Source organism: Mus pahari, chromosome 12 (genome assembly GCF_900095145.1).
Source record: "Mus pahari chromosome 12, PAHARI_EIJ_v1.1, whole genome shotgun sequence".
Classification (NCBI taxonomy): Eukaryota; Metazoa; Chordata; class Mammalia; order Rodentia; family Muridae; genus Mus; species Mus pahari.
In genome coordinates, this window is record NC_034601.1 from 14229273 (window position 1) to 14250197 (window position 20925).

General features: G+C 47.9%; 1 protein-coding gene across 3 annotated transcripts in view; it reads left to right on the forward strand.

Moving 5' to 3' along the window:
• The first annotated feature begins 5792 nt into the window (after positions 1-5792).
• Positions 5793-20925, forward strand: part of Gnb1l (G protein subunit beta 1 like) — an 80547-nt gene continuing 65414 nt past the window's right edge. Inside the window, exons 1-2 of one of the 3 annotated variants that reach the window (XM_021209519.1) lie at positions 5793-5932; positions 6128-6223. The gene's annotated coding sequence lies outside the window, so the exon portion shown is untranslated. Of the gene's footprint in view, positions 5933-5964; positions 6034-6127; positions 6224-20925 lie in introns of those variants that run through there. The other 2 variants (XM_021209517.1, XM_029544810.1) reach the window with 2 other exon arrangements.

Here is a 20925-nt window from a genome sequence, read left to right on the forward strand (position 1 = left end):
TGACCTCAAACTCAGAAATCCGCCTGCCTCTACCTCCCGAGTGCTGGGATTAAAGGCGTGTGCCACCATGCCCGGCCTGTTGGTATTTCTTAACAGCTGTTAGAGGAAACTTTAGACCTTAAATATCTGTTCAAGTCAGGTTTGGCAGAATGTGCCTACAGTCCTAGCTACTCAGGAAACTGAAATGGAAAGATTTCTTGAAGCCAGAAGTTTGGAATCAGTTTGTGTAACTGTGGTGGTTTGAATAAGAATATACTCATGTATCTGAATGCCTAGTCACCAGGGAGTAGTACTACTTGAGAAACATTAGGAGGTATGGCCTTGTGGGAATGGGTGTGGCCTTGTGGAGTGGGTGTGGCCTTGTAGGAGGAAGTGTGTCACTGGAGGTGAGTTTTGAAGTTTTAGCTCAAGCCAGGACCAGAGTCTCTCTCTTCCTGCTGCCTGTGAATCTAGATATTGAACTCTCAACTACTGCTCCAGTACCTTGTCTGTCCGTATGCTACCATGCTTCCTGCCATGATGACCATGGACTAAACCTCTAAAACTGTAAGCTAGCTCTGATTAAATGTTTTCCTTCATAATAGTTGCCCTGGTCATGGTGTCATGGTCATGGTCACAGCAATAGAACACTGACTAAGACAGCAGTGCAGCAAGCACCCATGTCAGGATCAGAGAGGAGAAGGAGACATGCAGGAGGAGTAAATACCATCATAAATACTGCTGTTGAGAAGAACCATCTACATGCTGTTACCTAAGTATTTCCAGAGGATGGCAGAAATTCAGAGTATTTAGAAGATGAAAATAAAAGTAGACATCAGGGTTATAGGGGTGGCGAAGTGGTTAAGAGTACACTGTAGCTGTCTTCAGACACTCCAGAAGGAGTCAGATCTTGTTACAGATGGTTGTGAGCCATCATGTGGTTGCTGGGATTTGAACTCCGGACCTTCGGAAGAGCGGTTGGGTGCTCTTACCCACTGAGCCATCTCACCAGCCCCAGGCTATTCTTCCAAAGGTCCTGAGTTCAATTCCCAGCAACCACATGGTGACTCATAATCATCTGTAATGGAAACTGAAGCCCTCTTCTGGTGTGTCTGAAGACAGCTACAGTGTACTTACATACATAAAATAAATAAATCTTCTTTTGAAAAAGTGGACATCAATGGTATAGGAAGCAAGGCTGGGTATGTGGCTCAGTTGGTAGAATGTTTGCCTAGCGTCCACGAAACCTTGGGTTTGACCCTAGCACCCCGTATACTGAACCTGAGCATAATGGCACACAGCTGTTTACCTCAGCCTCCCAGAGGCGGATCAGGAGGATCAGAAGCTCATCCTCAGCCATACAAGAGTTGAAGCCCTGCCAGGTCTATATGAGACATTGTGTAGAAAAGCCAGCATGGTATTTTTTTTTTTTTTTGGTTTTTCGAGACAGGGTTTCTCTGTATAGCCCTGGCTGTCCTGGAACTCACTTTGTAGACCAGGCTGGCCTCGAACTCAGAAATCCGCCTGCCTCTGCCTCCCGAGTGCTGGGATTAAAGGCATGTGCCACCACGCCCGGCCCAAGCCAGCATGGTCTTAAGTGTGGTGCTGATGAGATGGTGCAGCAGATCTGGGATCTAGGTGATTGTGGCCAAGTCTGAGGACCTGAGTTCAATCTCTGGAACTTACATGGTGGAAGAAGAGAACCAACTCCCATACGTTGTCTTCTGACCTCCACACATGCACTGTAGCAAACACCATTCCCCCAATTAACACATGACATTTTAAAATGTTAAAGTCTGAAGAAAATCAATGAAGTGTTGAATATTTGAAAGATTTTCAACTTCACTTATGAAAGAGAAAACACTATTACAAGGAGGTGTTGGAAAAATAAATAAATAAAAAGGGACATGACTGCTCCTAGGTATGGAGGAGGAGGGCGTTTACAGCAGATAAAAGGGAAGAGCATAGCCAGAGGCAGGGACATCTGGAGAGTCCATGAAGGACAGAGGGGAGGGGAAGAGCCCGTGGGGGAAGGACATCCCAGCTCCTGGGCTGGAGAATTAGGGTAGAGGAAAGTGGTATACAAGCCACACCCACATCCTATAACTGGTAGAGACTGTGGGATGCAGGGAGAACCGGGCAGCCAGTTCCTCTTTGATATGCTAAATAATGTATGTGTGTGATATGTACATAGGTTGATATACAGACACCCCACATAGTCTTCAGTGCTTGTGGATTCTGCATTGACACGTTCAACCAGCTGTGGTAGAGACTGTTTGGCAAGGGGCAACATACATTAGCTGCCAATGTAGGCTACAGAATGAGGCTGTCTGTCTCAGTAAGGAAGAAGGGGGGTATGGAAGAGAGAGTGTGGGGAGAGGGAGGGAGGGAGGGAGGGAGGAAGGAAGGAAGGAACTGAACTTGGGTCCTGTGTGAAAGCAACAAGTGCTCTTAACCACTGAGCCACTTCTCTAACCCCACCAATGACTTTGGTGACAAGACAGAGAAGGGACAATATCTTTAATGAATAGTTCTGAAAAACTGAATATCTGCATGACAAACCCAGAGCATAGCTACTTGTTGGCAGGTTGTGGAGGTATTGGAAGACTTGTGCACCACTGACGGCAACAGATAATGATGTGGCCATCTTCTTCTAGAAGTCCTGAGTTCAATTCCCAGTAACCACATAGTGGCTCACACCATCTATAATGGGGTCTGATGCCCTCTTCTGGTATGTAGACATAGATGCAGATAGAATGCTCACATACATTAAATAAATCTTTTTTTAAAGATCTATTTATTTATGTATATGAGTACACCATTGCTCTCTTCAGACACACCAGAAGAGGGCATCAGATCCCATTACAGATGTTTGTGAGCAACCATGTGTTTTCTGGGAATTGAACTCAGGATCTCTGGAAGAGCAGTCAGTGCTGTTAACCATTGAGCCATCTCCCCAGCCCTTCCCCACCCCCTGCTTTTTTTTTTTTTTTTTTTTTTTAAATAAATTAAAACCAGGGACTCAAACATCTTTTACAATGTGTCCTGGCTAGTTTTATGCCAACTTGACATAAACTAAATTCACCTGAGAGGAGGGAACCTTAATTGAGAAAATGCCTCCATAAGATCAGGCTGTAGGCAGGCCTGTAGGGTATTTTCCTATTCAGTGATTAATGAGGGAGGGTCCAGCCCATTATAGATGGTGTCATACTTTGGCTGTCGGTTCTGGGTTCTATAAGAAAGCACCCTGAGCAAGCAAGGAGCAACCAGTAAGCCTTCGTGGCCTCTGCGGCAGCTCCTACCTCCAGGTTCCTGCCCAGTTTGAGTTGTAGTCCTGACTTCCTCCAATGATAGACGAAGATCTGAAAGTGTAGGACAAATAAACTCTTTCCTCCCCAACTTACTTGTTGGTCATGGTGTTTCATCAAAGCAATAGAAACCCTAAGGCACGGTGACCAGTGACCCTACAGCACTATTATCCCACAATGGCCATCAGTACAAACAGTTCAGTGTCATGAGGGATGATGGGCAAAGGAAATGCAGACACTCATGAGAGGGATCAATTAGCCTTTGTTTATTTTTGGGTGGTGTATTTTCAGGATTCTCTAGAGTCACAGAACTTATGGGTAGTCTCTATATAGTAAAGGGATTTATTGATGACTTACATTCTGCAGTCCAATTCCCAACCATGGTCAGTAGCAGCTGTGAATGGAAATCCAAGGATCTAGCAGGCGAAGGGGAGAGGGAGAGGGGGAGGAGGAAGGGGAGGGGAGAGAGAGGGAGAGGGATGTGGCACACACCTTTAATCCCAGATGACCCTGAACTCAGAGGTCTCCCTGTCTTAATCTTCTGGAATCCATAGCCACTATGCCTCAAGATCTCCATGCCAAGATCCAGGTCAGAAACTTCTATCTCCCAGCCTTCAGATTAGGGTCACTGGTGAGCCTTCCAATTCTGGATTATAGTTCATTCCAGATATAGTCAAGTTGACAACCAGGAATAGCCACTACAGGTGGTTTTGATACAGATGCCCGAGTATATAGACCAGGCTGGTCTGGAATTCATAGAAATCTACTTGCCTCTGCCTCCTGAGTTCTGGATTAAAGACTGGCTTAAAAGAATGTTTATTTTTATATGGATGAGTGCTTCTGTTTGCATGTAAGTCGTGTATGTGCTTAGTGCCCAGAAACTAGAAAAGGTCATACCTTGGAAGTGGAGTTACAGATATCTGTGAGCCACAGTGTAGGTGCTGGCAAACAGACTGAGGTTCTATGCAGGAGCAGTCAGCGAGCGCCGTCTCTCCAGTCTCTCAGTCAGCACTTAATAAGAAGGCAATTCAGGTACATGCTACAGCATGGACGAACCTTGAAAATATATGAACTTAAATACATTCACAGGCCGAGCGTGGTGGCGCACGCCTTTAATCCCAGCACTCGGGAGGCAGAGGCAGGCGAATTTCTGAGTTCGAGGCCAGCCTGGTCTACAGAGTGAGTTCCAGGACAGCCAGGGCTACACAGAGAAACCCTGTCTCGAAAAACNAAAAAAAAAAAAAAAAAAAAAAAACATTCACAAATGGCATTTCGTGAGCACCAGTTACACGGGGTACACAGTCAAATTCAGACTCCAAATGGTGGGAGCTCAGGGTTTAATGGATAAGTTCTAGTGTGATGAAATAGTTCTGGACATGGTGACAATAGTTGCACAGCCTTGAGAAGTCATTTACTAATATTACTACTGCACTGTATGCTTTACAATGGTTATTACGTTAACTTTTGTCGTGGATATTTGAGGTGATGCCTTAAAATAAAACCCAAAAGGCAATTTGGAAAAAGGCCTATATAGGAGGGGTTTAGTTGGGTAGTCTTTTGTACAAGCCTGCTGTTCACTGTTAACTGGCTCAAGCTGCTTGGGCCTGAGAGTGATGAATTCACAGAAACAACCCTTCCCTTAAGGGAGGAAGTTTAAATTATCAGGTCAATTAGGAAAGATACAACTGAAAAAAAAAAAAAAGCCAAGTTTCATTCACACTTCAAGGAGGTGTTTCCTGGCTGGTTGCCACTTTTATTGCTTTTGGCCAGGCTACTGAAAGGCCCACAGACCCTTGGAAGGTACAATGTGATCTTTGATTCCCGTTTCAAGGATCAAAGCCAGTGAGTTTGGGTGTAAATGCAGATAACATTTCGGAGATCTTTCATGAAAGGAGTCACCAGAGCAGGGAAACCAGGGAGGTGGTGTGTCATGTGTGTGCTTGCTTTCAGAAGGGATGCAGCAAAGCCTTCCGTTCCTGGTCCAAGGCCCATCTAAACACATGTCCGGGTAGTGGGATGGATGACACTACAAGAACACAGAGGAGCTACAGGGACAAGCCATGCATATGTATGTGAGGGGCACACAGGCTCATTTCCTGGCCTCTCCAAAGTGACAGTGCTGCGCAGCGCGCTAGCCTGCTTGTCTGCAGCTGCAAGGGACAAGACACACACACACACACACACACACACACACTTGCCACTCAGGGAGAGATGGAGGGACAAGACATACATACACACACACACACACACACACACACACACACACACACACACACACACGACACTTGCCACTCAGGGAGAGATACTCCCCAAGCCTGAAGCAGCCACTCAGTATCGGAGGCCTGATGACGCCCTTAGCCTTTCGACCCACGCCGGCCCTGGGCAGTCCTCCAGGTCTGGCAACGCGTGAGAACCGCCCTCCTGCCTGCTCCCGTGGGACCCAGGACCACCCAGCACCTGCGCACGGGGCCTCTCCCGCTTAGTACGGAGCGCGCTCCCATCAGCCTCCGCGCCGTCGCGCTGGCGCGGTGTGGCCCTCTGAGAGACCGAGGCCCCCGCTGTTTACGGCGCAGGCGCGGCGGGCCGAGCGTGCGCGCGCAGCCCCGTGGGAAGGCTAACTTGGGGCGTGCGGAGCGCCAGAGCCGGTACGTCGGGGGTGGCCGCGCACGCCGAGGGGGCGTGGCCGACGAGGTGGCCGCTAGACCCTGGGGTCCCGCTGCGTCAGGCTCCGATCTCGGTGGCGGGGGTCTGTGTGGAGGCGCGAGGTGGGGCGCCGGCGTGGGGGCCCTGTCTTGAAGAGTCCCGCCCCCGCTCACCTGATCTCGCTCTTCCCTTTGCAGGTGGCGGTGGGATCCTGCCCTCGGAAGTACGCCCCTCTGCCTGGTGTTCCCCAGCGGATCCTCTGACCCTGGCGGCCCCTCCTGGCGCAGTCTTAGGTAGGTGGACTTGGTTGTCCCGGAGCTTAAGATCTGAATGTCCTGCATGGCGTTTCTGGCGTGCGGGCGGTGCAGGTAGTCTGTCCTCCACTCACATGTTGGCTTTGGGCATGTTCTGTTCCTGGGTCTCCTGGGTCTCGGGAGCAGAGAACTCAGCAAGGGTATTAGGTATTGCCCGGTCTTCGGAGGAAGATTACGGTGCGCCGCGGCCCTGCGTCTTCTTGTAGTTTGTTGTCCAGCCCGGGAAAAGGAAATTACCTAGTGCCAGGCAGGGAAGGCGGAGAGAAGCGAGAGAGTTCAACAGACAGGCACGCAGAGGGCGGCCTGGGATGATCCTGAAGCTCAAAAACTTAGTGACTTGCTCAGTAAGGAAGAAGCAGAAGTTGACTGCTCGCGCAGGGTAAGGGGCTCTTCTCTTCCTAGGTTGTCAGGAGCACTGAGGTAAGCAGGTGAGTAGGCAGATAACGTCTAAGGTTCGCAGTTGGGGCAAGAGGCCCTGGTGGCACATGGCCTCTGGGCATGCAACACGGTGTTTGTGGGCAGCCTAGCTTTGGGGAGTGGAGCCTGGCTTGTGGGAACTACTCACTGAGAGACTGGATCCTGGCTGATGATTATGGTGGGAATCCCAGGTCAAGGGCTGAGCTTTCAAGTGTGAGTCAAGGGGTCTACCTGAGGTGTTCTAAGATGCTTGGGTGGAAGAAGTGGGTGCTGGTGGTGCTGACAGCTGAGTGTTGCAAGCCAGTTTGGAGGTGTTGGTAGAAAGATGAACCTTGCTGTACCTTTTTGGAGAAACCGACTTAGGGTTTGGAGTAAACACATGGAAAACCAGGTGTGAAGACATATGCAGAACTTGGTGCTTCTCCTAGGAGAGAGCTTGTGGAGAATTGGGCTAGGTGTGTAGGGATGAAGAGAGCTGAGAGGAGCTCTCCAAGTGGTGGGCTTCCCTCCCTAGAGAGACTGGAGCAGAGCGTGAGAGCCCAGGAAGGTTCCTTGTCCTCCTTCCTTGCCTGGCCTCTGGTGACCATAGCTTGGAATACAGATGGCTCTGCCCGTGCACTGGTGGTCACAGGAGGAGGCCTCCAAGTGGAATCAGAATTTCACTTGTGGAGGTGAGGGTGCTTGGGACGAGGATGAGGGACAAGTGTTCAGGATTGGGTAGCTTTGCCTGCAGGTGGTCTCTCTGGAAATGCTGGGAGCAGGAGGAAACAGATAAGCCAGACAGTTTTGTAATGCCTCTGTCTGCCAGGGGTGCCTGGTGCTGTGTGTGCAGGGGTGTTTTGGTGTGCTCTGTTCTTAGCAGTTTACAGTCAGTGCTGAGGCAGCCAGAGCCCACTCACTCCACTCTGAAGTAGTAGAAGGGTAGTTCGTAAGCTTCAAAGTGATCTGTGGCTAAGCTTGTCTCGGCAGCCAGGTTCTGCTCCTCTGCTATCATTTACTAGTTGGTGTGTGACTGCATACACATCACTTTGCCGTTCTTCTTGGCAGTGATAATAGTACCCAATTTGTGGGTGGTGTGTGGTCAGCATTCAGCACAAATGGGACAAATGACAGTTGCTGCTGTTGTTGCCCCAACATTCCCTGATGTGGTCCCTTCTAGGATTGACAGCATCTGTCAATTACACCTTGGAAGTTGTAGGCAGCATTTGTCTGTTTCCAAACTCCAGGGTCAGCCTCTGGTTCCTCCCCCAATTCCAAGCAGCTAGTCAGGTCCCTAAGGGTTTTCTGCTGGCTGCCTCCTCCTGCCAGTCAGTGGTGATGGTTGAGCCTGGTCCCTGCTCTTCCCTACCTTGTTTTTGGACAGATTTCCTTGGATGATGGCCTGCATCTGACAGTCCCTCGACTCTTACTGCCTCAGCTCCCCTGGTCCTCAACATTTACTTGGAATGGCAGTCTGCCACAACCTGCCCAGCTGCTCCTTGGCCTGTTGTGCTGTGCCTGCCTCTTCTGTCCACACCAGGTCTTCTGTGGGCACGTCCTTCCTTTGTTCCTGGCAGGCTTCATGGCAGGTGCCATTGGCAGAGCCCTGGCAACCCTGTTCAGATGGCAGCCAGTTTCACCAATGCACGCCCTTGGCAGCAGATGGATGGTACTTCACAACATGATCCCTTGGCGGATTCCTGGATTGAGAGGCCCTACTGTGGGAACCCCACGTGTGTATGCACCACCGTGGAGCAGAACAGAACAATTAATGATTCTTCTGCCAGTAAGCCTGCAGAAAGGAGCTTTCCAGCTGGATGCATAACAGACCCTTGGCCACTCAGGACAGACTTCCACTGGGTTCCTGGCTCCAACCTGGAACCTCTGATGGCTCTCCATGACTACTAGACTGCTTTTTTGGCTCAGCTTGGTGATTATATGTCTTCCACTTTGAACACTATTAGGACAATCTCAGCTCTGTCTGTGAGAACCTCAGTTGACTGATAGGCCTGGCTTTGCCCTGGCTCGCTCCCTACTGTAATAGGTACCTTGCCTGATTATGAACTCTTCTGCCAGGATCTCAAAGAAGTTATTCAAAACAGTTTTGTTGAGTACCATACCACTATCTCCTGCCTTCCACATCAAGCCGGCCACCAGTGGCCCCCAGCCGCCCACAGTAAGGCAGTACTTAGTTAGGTCTCAGAAGCTCTAGCACTCAGTATGGGTACTGAGGCCTGCCTTAGCTGCTCCCTCCAAACCCTGCTTGGTTGAGGTCTAACCCTATATCCAGGAGTACCTGGCTAAGGAGAGCTCCCCTGGACCCCGAGAGTCCCTGACCCAGTTCAGTTTTGCATTTAGTCTTTATTGTAATGCTGTGAGGCCAGCTTGCCTCCCATCTAAAGGGGGCAGCCCCCAAACTTGTCTCAGTACCTTTAAAATCTGTTAACTCCTCTTCTTGGAAGCTAGAATCAGCTTTCCTGGGGAACTTAGACCCTCAGAAAGCAGAGAAGAATTCAAAAACAAGGAGACTGAGAGTTGTAGCTAGGTATCCCGTGGTGGGTGAACAGTGTCCCAGAGACCCCACAAGACCCATCCTGTTGACTACTCCTTATATCTGTGTTCTGAGCGTGCTCTAGATGTACAGCAGTACCCTTTGAGATGAAGTGCTGTGCATAGTGAGGGAGTCCCCCAGCTCCCAGACAGGACAGTGCTGTCTACAGATGACTCCTGTGGCTGGCTAGCCAGACAGAAAGGCACATGAGCTCTCCCTGCTCCTACTGGGATGTGGGCTTGTGTTGGGCTCCTAGCTGAGTTCCTGCCCACACTTGGACATGCTGTTTTACCTGGCCAGTTTTACAGGAAAGGCTCTATAGATCAGCCGCCATCAGATTATTTTTAGCACTGTGTCCAGATGCAGCCCCCACATATAACCTTGGTGTTTCTCTGCCCCTGCCCTCTTCTCGGTGTTTTCTGATGCTAGGCTACAATGGAAAGAAGGCTGTTTGAAGGAAGCCAGTGCTCTTTTTTAAAATATTTTGGTTGGGTTGGCTGTTTTGTTTTGTTTTGTTTTTGAGACAGTGTTTCACTATGTAGTCTTTCCTGGTTTGGAACTTGATATATAAGAGACTGGCATTGAACTCTCAACCCTCTGCCTTCTGAGTGCTGGAACTAAATCTTCTTCTTTCTTTAAAATGGTATGTCTATGGAGTATAGTATGATTGGATATATAGATGTATAATGATCTATCTGGTAATTACCATTTCCTTTTCTTAAATGTTGATCATTTCTGTGTATGGGATGGTATTTACATTCTTCTCATGGTTCCTTATAAAAGATGAACTACGTTATTGCCAACTCTTACACACTGTGTGGTGGAAGCTATCTAACATTCCTGTCTCTTCCAGGTCTTTTCTGTCTTGTTACCACTCTCTGCCCTTTGCTTCCATCAGATCAACTTTGACAGCTTTCACATACAGATGCACGTGGCATTTGTGTCTCTACCTGTTTAACTCACTTAACAGTGCCTTTGGTTCCATGTTGCTTGGAATTTTTTTGTTTGTTTTTGGTTTTGGATTTTTATTTTTAATGGTTCAATAATATATATTGCCTTTTTTAAAAAAAAAACAAAAAAACAAAAAACCAAACTCACCTGTCACTGTACACTTTGGTGGATTTCATTTCTTGTAAGCAGTGCAGCGGCAAACATATTCATCCTTCTGAGGGATACGATGACATCTCAGCTGAGAACCCTACTTCCTGTGGCTTATTTGAAGCCCTGGGCAGCTGGGAGGTTTGAGTGCAGGCGGGTAGGATCTAAGCCTCTTGCTAGGTTCAGCTCTAGTTGCCCTTTGTGCAGGGTTACGTTCTCACTATACCTTGTTATGCTGAAAAAAGCTCCTACCCTACCCCTGCTTTACAGAGCACGCGTGTGTGCGCGTGCACACACACACACACACACACACACTCGAGCAGATTGAGCTCTTTGTCAGGGTTCTGGCATAGATAGATATGTGTTCCTGGAAGCATTGCTGATCTCAATAAACACGAGTTGACTTAACTGCTGAGTGTATGGTGGCTGCTGACAGAGTCTTGTTTTGTGAACAGAAATTCTGTACTCATTCTGTCAGCAGAGCCCAGCTGAGTGTCACAGGTGTGCAGTGGTGGTTCCCAGTGGAGCCCCTGGTGAGAGGGTCTGGTCAGAAGAGCTGGGGCTAGAAGGGGAAGGAGTGCCAGGTGTTGGGTGGCCTTGGGATCTGACTTCTGAGAGCTTAGGTAAAGAGAAGAGCAGGTAGCAGATGGGAATATGAGGCCTGGGATTGGAATGAAGAAAGACCAGTTCTGCACACGGGTGAGTTTTTACTGAGCTGAGCACGCAGGCTCCTTTGAGCCAAATTGATCTGAGGACAGGACACCGATGCTCAGTACACAGCATGTGCCTACTTGGAAGTGCTTAGACGTGAGCACCACTCTTTCAGTTTTACCGTTGTGGAAGCAACAAGAGGAAACCTTCCTAGACGTTTAGTAGAATCATAGATTGAAAAATACAGCTGGCTACTTTAGGAGAGGCCATGATGAGCAAACATCTGGTGAGAACTGGAACAGGTTGTTGCATTGTTTACTTACTAAGAGATGTTTTGAGTCCAGGTGGTTTATTTGTGAATTATTTCAAAGCACAGGCCCTGTGTACATAAAACAGCTAGGAATGTTGCTAACAGAAATGATCTTGTAGAGCACTAGGCTTCTATTCCAGTTTGCCCAGCTGCTCATGGCTAGAATGGACTGCTCTCTTAATTCTTTAATTGAATGTGGCTGGGCCTGCCTCAGACTCTGGTAGTGGACCCTGGGATGGCTCTCTGGGAAGACTTGTCTAATTACTCACTGGCTCTTGCTGTATTGCTGGCTCCTCATGCATCTGTCTTCCCCTCTACTTGAAATTGCCATCACTCCTACTGACCCTGATCTTCTTGGGACATCTCTTGAGGCTTGGGTAATGGTCTGCCATATGTCTGAAGGCCTAGTGCATGGTGTCTACAGTTGACAGGCTTGAGAGCACTCAGCAGAGTCTAGGTGACCTAGAAGATGAATCTGGGTCCTCTTTAGAAGTCTACTTACTGTGTTGAGTTCTGAGGAAAGGAAGCCTTGTAGTTGCAGTGACCAGGTTGTCTGCCTCTGGGTAACTGTAGGTGGAACAAAAGATAGGATTGTTGTCTTCTAGACCATTATAAAATAGCTTATCTCAGTACTGGAGAGATGGCTCAGCGGTTAAGAGCACTGGCTGCTCTTCCAGAGGTTCTGAGTTCAATTCCCAGCACATGGCAGCTCACAACTTCTGTAATTCCAGTTCTAGAGGCTCCAACACCCTTACATAGATATACATGCAGGTAAAACACTAATGCACATGAAATAAAAATTTAAACAAAACAAAACAAAGTAGTTTGTTTCTAGTAACATCAGCAACAGTATAAATAGCATCGAGCTTCCACCAGCAGTGACCCAGGTGATCTATTCCTCCAAGAGAAGGCTGTATCAGATTAGGCCTGTGTGCAGGGTCTGGGGTCATTTACCCAGGTTTCCACTAGGAATGATGACCAAGAAGAGGACTCTCCTGTCCACAGTGACAGGCATGCCTTTGATTAGTGTATACTGCTAACTTCCCTGACTTCTCATCTCTAGACAGTAGGCCATGGGCCTTATCAAAAGGTTTTTAAAAGGAAACCAGAAAGTACCAGCAATAAACTCCTCAGAGATGTCGGAGTGCTGTGTAACGCTACAATTTTTGAAGTACTTGGATATTAGAATAGAGAGAAACAACAGTGAGACAAACCATTTAGAACCATATTTGTTGAAAATTTGTTGAAAATTTGGTTCATCATTGGTGGTGTTTCAAATGAATGTCAATAAAACCACTTGATAACTGATTGGCTTTCTGGAATGTCGTGGAGCAGAGTGCCTACATCAGTACAGCACACACTCCAGATGGATTAAAGATGACTTTTTTTTTAAGGCCATAAAAATGCTTATTAGCTTCCTATTGTTTGTTTTTTGTTTTGTTTTTGTTTTTGTTTTTTTGATTTTTCGAGGCAGGGTTTCTCTGTATAGCCCTGGCTGTCCTGGAACTCACTTTGTAGACCAGGCTGGTCTTGAACTCAGAAATTTGCCTGCCCCTGCCTCCCAAGTGCTGGGATTAAAGGCGTGCGCCACCACGCCCTGCTTAGCTTCCTGTTGTAATAAGTGTTGAGGTAATCAGTTTGTGAAGAGGAAAGGTTTGGGATCACTATTTCGGGGTCACAACTGCCTTGGTAGTTCATCATGGTGGCAACATGTAGTAAAACCATTCACCTCATGTCTAGAATGAGAAGGTGAAAGGGGCAGAGCTCCCAGAATCCCCTTCAAGGGCACACCTGTGACTTGAAACCTTCCCTGAGACCCCACCCAAGGTTCTACCACCTCCTAGCGAAGCCAAGATGGGGACTAGTCCTCTAACACATGTGCTTTGCAGAGCATTTCTAAGATTTTAAGTTTTGCATGTCCAGAATTACAAAGGCTATGGCGGGTGGGCTCCCTCATGCAGTTGGTGGGGATATAAAATGCTTTCCGTTTGTCCTCACTGGCTGGTCAGGAGGATGAGGCTGATACGCACTACACCCTGGCAGAGGCCTAAGCCCCTAGGACTCTCTGTCATCACATTATGAACAACAAAACTAGAAGAGTTAAAGAGCCGACTGCAGGGACTGGACGAGTACAACGGCCATTCTTACAGCTCTGTCAGCATCAGCTAGAACTTAAAAATCTCTGTAACCTGAGTGGACACCTGCCATTTGCTGTTCATCCTCGTGTCTTGGAATGGAGTAGGTGTGCTCTGCTTGGTGCTGTGTCTCAGAAACACCAATAGGTCCCCATCTGCAAGTTCTACACAGTCAATTGATGCCAAAGGAAGCCACATCTGCACCTGAGGTACAAAGGTCCTCCTCATGTGGGCTGGTGTCTTAGTCACTGTTCTGTTGCTGTGAAGGTACACTAGGACCAACGCAACTGTTTAAAAGAAAACATTTAACTGGGGGCTTTCTTAAAGTTTCAGAGGTTTAGTCCATTTTCATCATGGTGGGGAGCATGGTGGCAGTGGAACAGTAGCTAAAGTAGTTGAGAGCTACATCCTGATCTGTAGGCAACGAGGGAAAGACTCTGGGCTTGGCACGGCTTTCAGCAGTGCTGTGGGCAACCCTTTGTACTGTTTGCAGGGCCCCTTGGGGCCTTGGTCTTGGGGCCAGTGCTGAGGTGTGGAATTTCTAGTCTCTACCCTGAGTAGGCTGTTCTTAGCTGTTCTGTACATGAGCTTGTTTCATTTATTATTTAAGAAATTTTTTCCCTACATGAGGGTTCAAAGGCATTGTCCTGTTTTCCTAAAGTCTCATGTGTTGCCTTTGACATTAAGCCTGGAGTCTCCTTGTTAGTGTGACTGGGATAAGGGAGGGTCTGCTGTCAAGGCCTGTGATGGACAGAGACTCTGACAACCATAATGGCAGTGTAATCTGAGCAAGCAATAAATTTTTCATGTGTGAGGCCACCGAGGTAGGGGTGTGTGTGTGTGTGTGTGTGTGTGCACGCACATGCCAGAATACAGCCTGTTGTATCCTGACTGACAGAGGATTCTGTTTCTCCCTTTTCCATGGAGCACAAACTGGGTCCGGCCTCAGCCACTCACTGCTCTCCGACTCCACTCTGGTACAGTCTATCCTTAGCTGGTTTTATAAGAAGTCTTGACTTTGTGATAGAGAAATGTCCGCCTGCACCTTCTTCCTCACATTGGCTAATTTTAAAACCACATAAGTTCCCAGGGAGAGAGGAAAGTGTAGCGGGCTCTGGGGTGCCACTCACCCAGCTCTGGCAGTGCTTGTATCTCACGTCCTGGGATCACTGTATCTGGGCAACCTGCTCTCTAGTCTGCTCTCCAGGACAGTAGCAGCCATGAGCTACCATAGTTGTTTCTTGAGCCACAGTGTCCTCCCTAGCAGGCACCGAGCACCGGAGGGCCCTGTGGGTGGTTGAGGCCAGCAAGCTAAGAGCCATAGCTCTCGAAGGCTTGTATATTTGTCACATTCTGTTGGTGAGTGAGCTACCAGGCAGATGGAAAGGGACATCTGACTTCTACCCTTACCACGGTCTGTCCTTTGTGACTGTACGGTGCAGGGGCCCGGATATCTGGGGCTGCTGGACAGTGTCCCCACCACCATGGCTAAGGATACTGTCTCCAAGGGGCCTTGATTACTGGTCTCTAGAGCTGGTTCTAACACAAAGGATGATCACACTTCCTGTAGAGAAGCAGGAATTTCCATGTGTTGAGACACAGAAAGGCCTGGTGTTGGCTGGGTTCCCATCTCTGCCCGTAAGTGCTTCAGAGCAGGTATCCTTCCTGACACTGCTTAGGCTCCTTAGGCCTTTCCTAAGCGGTGGATAGATATCCTTGGGTGCAGCTTGTGGAGCCTGTTCTGGGAAAACCCCTGTCTGCCCTGCAGCTCAGGAATTCTATCCTGGCATTAGCTCTTAGCTCAGTCAGTGATGGAAGCCTTTAGAGGCAGGGTTGACCAGTACTCTGTGCCTCACATGCTCCAACTGAGAGACTTCTAGAAAGCAAGGGTGACAAATTCCTCATGTACTTATCTCCTGGGACCTACACCTACTACTCCATCAGCCCGGCCTTGCCACTGTGACAGTTATTAGCCGTGAGGATTTGACGGGACTTGATGGTGGCACTGCTGGGAGAGAGTGTGGGCTGGCAGGAGGGCCGAGATGGTCTGCTTACTTCCTAGCTCTATCACACTGGCTGTCTCTCCAGCAGGGCAGGCCTGTTGAGAAACTGGCACTGTAGCTGGTCTCTGTCACCCCTCTAAGTCATTGGGGTCATTTGGGAGTGGGCAATGAGACCTGGTGGGACAAGTAGCCAGGAGGTATGGAGGACCGGGACTGGACACTGCCCCAAGGGAAGTAAAGCCATGCTAGTCCTGTTGGGGCAGCACCACCTCAGAACTTGGCAGTGATTGGCAAGTGGTTGGTTTCAGTCATAGAAAGAGCAGCAACCTCTTTCTCCTGGGGAGAAGTCAAGGCTCTGGCTCAGGCTGCAGGGCTAGTCATGCCTGCTCACTACTTTCGGGAATACAGTGTCAGCTCAGCATGGAGATCATCTGTGCAACCACACAATCTAGTTAAGGGCTTCCCTGGCCCTCAGGCCAAGCTTTCTGCCAACACTGCAGCCTGCCTGTCTTTCTCATGGAAGATGTCCCAGTGTTGGCCTGGGGTATCTTGCCCTTCTCGGGAAAGAGCACCTGTCTACACATTCACAGATTGACGGTGGTAAGCAAGGTGAGACAGTGGTTGGAGTGTGCCCTCCAGGCCCTGGGGAAGGTGCCAGTTCCCACGTTGGCACTGGGTTACAGGCACCCACTTTCTCTGTTGTTTTCCTTATCTTCCTGCCATCCTTTTGCCTCCCTACTGCCCCAGAATGCTTCCTGGGTTCTGTAGCTTTGAAGCTACTGCCTCCCTGCCTGCCTGGGTACTTCCCAAGGCGGAGACTGACAGAGGATTCAATGAATCGAAGGTCGCCAGTTGGGGCGTTGACAGATGCCCGGCCATGATACCAATTCTGATTTAATAACCGAATGGGAGGCTGGCCCTTTGTAATAATTAGGGCTAATTACTGAGGAGGTGTTGACAGACAGGCTGAGAGGAAACAAACTACCTTTATCCCGTGGCTTAGAGTCAGATTACTGGCCCAGTGCTATCTGCCCCTCAGAAAGTAGACGCTTCAATCACTCAGCGAGGCTTCAAAGAGGAAAGGCCCTGACAATGCTTGGGATTTGGAAAGTAGCAATGAAGTGCGCCTTTGACTCTGAGTCTCCAAATGGAGCCCCATTCCAGGAATGGTTTCTTTGTGCAGCTTGAGTTACTTCTGCAGACCTGCTTCCCGCGCACTTGGGGCAGGGAGGGGCTGCATGGGCATGGACAAGGGATGTGGCTGGGGCAGGTTCAGCCTCCTGGGGTCCTTCCTGGGCTGAGCTGCAGCATCTGTTGTAGTAGAGACCCAGGTCTCTGGATGCCAGAGCTGCCAGCACATGAACCCTGCCTGGGAGTGTGTCCAGTTCTTTATGGGACAGGGAGCACAGCTTTGCTGCAGCACATGGAGGCAGGCCATCCCTCTTTGGAAAGCGCCATCTTCCCAGTGTTATTTATGGCAGGACCACCTCTCAGAAGCCTTGAGGTCTCTCGTTTGAGGTGGCTCTGTAGGCAGCTTCCACTCTTATCTTGGGCTCAGTCAAGGCCACTAAAGTGTATCTTGCAGTGGGCTGTCTAACTCATGACTGAAAAGGTATTGGAGGCTGATCTCTGGGCTGTGTGGAACCTACCTTATGTTGATCACCCTGCACTTCACAGATACAGAGGGTTGTGCTCAGTTCTGGGTGCCTGGGTTTTAAGCCAAAGAAGCACTGAACAACATGCCAGTCCTCTGGCTGGACAGCTCAAGGCTGCAGCTGCAGCTGCAGCTGCAGTACAGCTCCATGGAGAAAAGAAAGCCTGTTGAACTGGCTGCCACTAAATTCTCCCATCAGAGTCCTCTGTTCAGATTAGAACTGTCCGGCATTGCCTTCCTTGTTCTAGGTACAGCCTGGAAGGCACTGGGTAAGCAGGAGGTGAGAGGAGGCCCTGCACTCCATGTGTATCCCCTGTCATGCCTGGCATACTGTGTTGTATGCAAAGAAAGTGCCTTGTGGGGCTAGGAGATGGCTTGGTGGTAAGAGCACTTGCTGCTCTTGCAGAAGACCTGGGTTTAGTTCCCAGCACATTCCTGGCTCTGGTTCCAGGGGTCCTGATGCCCTCTTAAGGCCTCCATGGGCACTGAGTACATGTGGTACACATACATACATGGGGGCAAACACAAATATACCTAAGATAAAACAAATATCCAAGCGTGATGGCACACAGCTTTAATCCCAGCACTTAAGAGGCAAAGGTAGGGTGAGCTCTGTGAATAAGAGATTGGCCTGGTATACATAGTGAGTTCCAGGACAGCCAGGGCTACATAGAAATGTCTTGGCTTAAAAACAACAACAAACACATGGTGAGACTCTGTCTCATAAACAAAATGAAATAAACACAACAAAGTCTGTTATAGTGACCTTGAGCAGAATTAGGGATTGCTCAAAAGCTAGAAATGTCTGAACAAGAATTGAGTTTTTGTCATATAGTAGAGGCAAGTTAAATGCCATTAACTAAAGTACAAGAAAATTACTCTACATACATTGTATAGTATGTTTTATTTGAATATAGCCTTCCAGAGGATGGCCAGGTGAGCAGGGCCCAGCATGTCAGTGCACACAAAAGAGAGCTCTCTCACATTGAGATCTAAGGCACCACCAAGGACTGAAATCCAGGCTGAGTGCAGACTCTTGACATGAACCTAATATCCTCCTCCATCCTAGGACCTCTCCTTGCACCTTTTCTCGTGTCTCCTCAGCCTACTGACTCTTGACAGTCTTTTATACTTCTTTTTTCTTTTTATGTACATGAATGATCTGTTACCATGAACACCAGAACTGGAAATCAGATCCCATTACAGATGGCTGTGAGCCACCACGTGTTTGCTGGGAATTGAACGCAGGACCTCTGGAAGAGCAGCCAATGCTTTTAACTGCTGAGCCTGTCCCCCCCCCCCCCCGCCCCCAGCCCTTTACCCTTTGTATTGTTGATAACCTTGGCAGTTATGAGGCGCCATCGTCTGGCTGGCACATTGGAGAACACTCCTCAGTTGATTTATCAGTTGTTTGCCTCATGATCACACTAAGGCCCTGGGTTTAGGGAGGAAAAATACAAAGATAAAGTGCCTATATGTTTACATAAAATCATTGGTGTGTGTCATCCCTGTGCCTCCTCACTGCCAATGCTGACCTTGGTGGCTGATAGAGGTGGCATTCCTCAGGCTTCTCCACTGCAGTTGCTCTCTTCATCCTGCACTCTAAGGAAGGGAGTCACTGCATAGTCAGAGCATACATCAGGTGGGACCCTGTGTGGGAGATCAGCCCCAGGGTCTGGTAGTGCACCCCAGGCTGGCCTGTAATCCTCTTGCGACAGTCACCCAAGTGCTGGGGTCTCAGTGTGTACCTCCATGCGTGGCTTCCATCAAACTTTGCTCAGCATGGACTCACAGATACTTTAGTAGTAGTAGAAGTGTTTGTGACCAGTGAGGTTTAACATGACTACAGCAGTGTCAGGCTGCAGAAAACTCATCCCCTCAACAGTCTGTTGATAATGAGGCCCTAATTCTCCTCTGACCCTAGTGGCCACCAATCTCTCCTCCCTAGCTCCACGTCTGTCTTTTCCAGACTGCTCCGGAGCATTCCATAAATGTTAATAATTACATGAATAAATTAATAGACACAAAATTACATGAACAGAACAGTATATCACATATCCTTTTACTTACACTAATTTTTTGTTTTACGAGACAGGGTTTCTCTGTATAGCCCTGGCTGTCCTAGAACTCACTCTGTAGACCAGGCTGGCCTCGAACTCAGAAATCTGCCTGCCTCTGCCTCCCAAGTGCTGGAATTAAAGGCGTGTGCCACCACGCCCGGCTACTTAACACTAATTTGCTGGAAATTAATCCACACTGTTGGATTTGTCAGTAGCTTGTTCCTCATTGTAGCACATTCGTCTGAGGAGAGTCATTTGCATTATTTTCTGTGTAGAGAGACTATGAATGAAACTAAACATTTGTATGTATATAGACTTTTGTTTGCCCTTAAGTTTTCATCTCTCCTAAGACCCTAGAAATGGAGCTGCTAGGTAATACTTTGGTTCATATTCACTTTTAAGAAATTGCCACTTTTCAGAGTGTTGTCATGCTGTGCCTTCTCCAGAAACCTGGGTTTTAGTGGGGACCATGTTGGCAGCACTTGGTTTTATCTGTTGTCTTATCTAACTTTTAGCTACTCAGTAGTTACTGGTCTGGGTTTTGGTTTAATTTGCATCTCTCTAATGACTATTAGTGAGCATTCTTTTCTGCTTGTTTACTGTTTGTGCATCATAGAGGGTGTTTTGCGGTATGTTTTTAAAATTATTTATAATTATTTTATTTTTATGTGTATGGTGCTTCATTTGCATGTGTTGTATCCACCACATGTGTGCCTGGTGCCTGCAGAAGTCAGAAGAAGGTATCAGATCCCCTAGAGATGGAATTATAGGTGACTGTGAACCACTATGTGGGTGCTAGGAACCCAACCCAGGTCTTCTGCTAGAAGAGCTTAATCACTGAGCCATCTCTCTTGCCCATATTTATGTATATGTGTGTGTATATACCTATATATAGTTCTTATTTTTGTTTTAATTGTTAAGTTTTAGAAAATCAAAATGTATTTATATACAATAAACTGAACATATTATAAGTCATTTAACGGCTTGATAATTTTCAACCCCTGGTCTAATACCCCAGTGTCTTAAGTACAGTGGGCTTATTGTCCTCAGAGTTTCCTCCTGCTCCTTTGTATGCATCTCCCCTCCCCCTTCTCTACACTTCCCTTCCCTAGATTCCCAGTAGGTCAGCTAGCATTTCCTAGAATTTTATATAAATAGAATCCGAGTGTTTACTCTGTCTGAGTATTTTGAGATCCATTCCCGTTGAGGCGTGTGTCGTCCCTTCCTACCCTTTACAGTAGAGTGTGCGGTGGGTTCCACTGTGTGGATATATACGGCTATTTATTCAGCTGTTGATGGAGGTCTGGGTTGTTTCCAGGTTGGGACTGTTTTTAAAGAAATGACCAAACTTTTTTTCAAAGTGGTTGTGCGACTTTATAATCCCATTACAGAGTGTGGTTGCTTCTGCTGCTTCACATATTTTCCAGGAATTAGTGTCAGCTTTTCCATTTTAGCCATTCTGGTAGCATACAGTGGCGTTTTATTATAGTGCTTCTTCCTTTGTGACAGGGACCAAAAACCCTGTGCTTTCATTTGCCAACCATTTGTTTTAGGGCCAAGAATTTGTTTAAATATGTTTACCTAGTTTTAATTTTGTTTAAATATCTTTTGTCATTGTCTTATTTGGAAAAACTTAAAGCTCATTTTGTTGTTTTACTGTTTCTCCACAGGAGCTCTGTGTGTATTGCAGGCTAGGGCTCTATATGTAGTGCAGGCTATGCCAAGCCTTAGACCAGCCTTCCGAGGGTTGGGGTTACACTGTGTCTTACTCTGTCCAGCTAATAATAACACTTTTCTTTTCTTTTTTTTTTGGTTTTTCGAGA